Source organism: Diadema setosum, chromosome 21, assembly GCF_964275005.1.
Source record: "Diadema setosum chromosome 21, eeDiaSeto1, whole genome shotgun sequence".
NCBI lineage: Eukaryota > Metazoa > Echinodermata > Echinoidea > Diadematoida > Diadematidae > Diadema > Diadema setosum.
In genome coordinates this window covers 4,311,178-4,314,122 of record NC_092705.1, presented here as the reverse complement: position 1 = coordinate 4,314,122, position 2,945 = coordinate 4,311,178, and the positions used below count along the sequence as shown (strand labels likewise).

The window sequence follows — 2,945 nt, the reverse complement described above, 5'->3', positions numbered from 1 at the left end:
GCAGATTCATACGTACACTGTCTTCTTCGGTTCGCTCGTTATGATTTACAAAAATCTAATGACAATAAGATATTCTGCTTCTTCGTTAGTACGACCCAAAATACATTTGGCACCATCTCATTTATCCATCCAGCCGATTTTTGCCCTAGGCCTACATTAGACGACAAGGGCACCATCTCTCCTGACAAATCTCAGTACAGTGCATTCGAGACGGTGACCTTCGGGTGCGACAACACTTCTTCTCTCGTTGGTGTGACCACAAGTAGATGTGAGTCTGGTGGTACTTGGAACCCTTCTACCGTGCCCAGCTGTGCAGGTGAGCATTACTGTTTTTGTTTGTGTATTTGTCATGATGTCATGCCTTCTCAATTTTTCATGTATGTTATATATGAAATTTGGAAAAAAAAAATATTTTTAGCTAATACAAGTAAAGGCATGTTCTCATATCAAGATATATCAGAGTTCACATTTGTTTGTTTTTTGTTTGTTTTTTTATTTAGGGTGGTTTTAAAGCAAGCCTTATATCTATACAGCTGAAATATGAGATTTTTCTCATTTCTGTGTATGAAATGAATAAAGAATTGTGAGAGCATGGCATCTTTATCGTGCTCATTTGAATATTCATAAGGACTGGTCAAGAAATGTTTCGTTATCATGAAATCTGATTTTCACATTTTTAAGCTTTGTTTTTTATGTTCTGCGTTGTCTTGTCTGTAATGATTTGTAAGAAATCACAAAGATACTTTTAGGATCTTGTCAAACTCTGAATAACACTATCAACCTTCGGATATATTACATATCCTGTTACGTGCATTTCAGGTTTGCGTGATTAGTGTATATGTCCTACCAAATTTTCTTTGTCATGTTTCTTTTTTTATTCTCTTGTATGCGTTCTTTCCAATAGTGCTTACCTTTGCAAAAGGGACAAATATTTGATAGTAGAGTCCATTACGTGGGGTTCATTCGCAATTTACAATGCATTGTTTGAACTTATCGAAACGTGTCCGTTGTTGCAAATTGTTCATCAACAAAGGGCACTTAATCTAATTTCATATGACGAGGGCAAAGTTCAGATTTCTAACCCATGCAAAACATTTGCATTTCATGCACGTATGCACAAATTTGAATATTTCGCTCATGTTTAAGACCGGTCATATAAACCTTCTTTGCGAAGAAATTTCATGAGGAAAACTGTTTTGTTCGTTTATTTATTGGCTCATGAGTAAAGGGAATTAATATTTCTAACCGACATTTGGCCGATAAATGAATATAGCAACACACAAAAAAGAATAGAATGTACTTACATGAAAATGATATTGAAGATATTGAAGCACATGACAGAAAGTGTCATAATTATAAGGATATATACAGAGACATCATTTGCTAATTTGAAGGGTAAACATTATCTTGTCTGTCTACAATAAGTTCACGTGTTTTTACTTTAATTTTGTTATACGCAAACGCCACCTCAGCCTGCGCGTCACAACGTAAGTATACGCACCCTTAATAAATTAAACCACTTTGAATTATTTTGTGAATAAAATCACTGCATGAATATACGTGAATGTGTGTTTTTTTATTTTTTTTTTTGCACAGATACCTAGACATAGTAATTAGTTTACGTGAACAAAAAAAAGTTACACAAAATTAGAGTATAGTAGGGCCTATGTCGTTCTACAGACAACAGTCAATTGACAGTAAGAAAAGAAGTGAAAGCGTAATAACCAAAGACAAGATAAGTGTCATTTACCTGGTTTGCTGGGATGACTACAACTTGACAACGAAAATGTTTGGGGTTTAAACTTGTTTATCTAAATGACTCGAACGCATTGTTCTGCCAAAAGTGTAGGACTTTAGAGTAATATTTTACGTATACATGTATTTGCGCGTCAAGTACATGTAATATTATATCACTGTTCTCTTCCCTCTGAGTTTAATCAGAATTCACGGAATTGATGCCGTGTTTTGCTTCCTTCCATATAAACCTCCTCCTAGTGCCATTTGAAAAGAAGAACGCACTAACTGATAACCCTTATCTAGTACCTGACATGAGACAAGTTATCATTTTTTCATATTAAGAGAATTAAAAACAAAAGAAAGAAAAGTATACACGTTCCATCGTCTTTACACTTACATTATCTGCGTATAATCAGGTATATGTTGATTCCGCTTATCTTCTGAAAGAGGCAGGTCGAATGTTTTAACTTTAAGCTACAAAATGAAGATATTATGATGAATTCGATTATTTCTTCGAATCCATGTCCATGTGCGACGTCACAAAGTGTTGTAGTCTTCCTATCCCAAAAATAATGGCACCGAAACTTTAATTCATAACTTTTGAACGGATTTTCCGATTTGTCCCCAAATTCACTGATGTGTTCTACAAACGTTGCTGCAATCACTTAATCCACGTATACATTTATTTGGTTCCTTGGGTTTCATCTCTCTTTACCTCTATAAGTTTTGGATGTGAGCTTGATTTGCTAGTTTGCTGAGTTGCTGAATTTTCGCGTCAGTTCACAATTGTTTATACAATCAGAATCATAATGACCTATTCCATTATGTTTCATTTATCACTTGATCAATAATAAACGCACTTTTTTCTCTCTTCGCATAGAATGTCGTTTTCAGAATATACCGACACAACTTGGAACGTACCACGATCCAGCGCCACACAAAGACTGCTACGAGAGAGGGGATCGCATACTGTATCAATGTGCGGGAATTCTCTCCGGGCCAACCTATAATGACTGCGTTGGAGGAACCTGGTTGATTCCGTTTGGTCCTGCTTGTTATGGTAATGACAGTGACATGCAAAATGATCAAGGTCGATTTATGCACATGGAATGCAGCAAAATTCAGTCACATATAGATTTATTTCTCTCATGTCAGGAGGAAATGGTACATGCGAGGAGAAAACGCAATTAGTTTCTATTTATTATTTA

The 2,945-nt window shown here is 35.5% G+C and overlaps 1 long non-coding RNA gene across 1 annotated transcript; it reads left to right on the top strand.

Annotated features, from left to right (window-relative positions):
* The first annotated feature begins 237 nt into the window (after nucleotides 1–237).
* On the top strand, nucleotides 238–2,698 carry LOC140244680 (uncharacterized). The gene is made up of 3 exons (XR_011902302.1): nucleotides 238–316; nucleotides 1,473–1,487; nucleotides 2,618–2,698. It is a non-coding gene; the product is annotated as an uncharacterized lncRNA (long non-coding RNA).
* The last annotated feature ends 247 nt before the right edge of the window (nucleotides 2,699–2,945 follow it).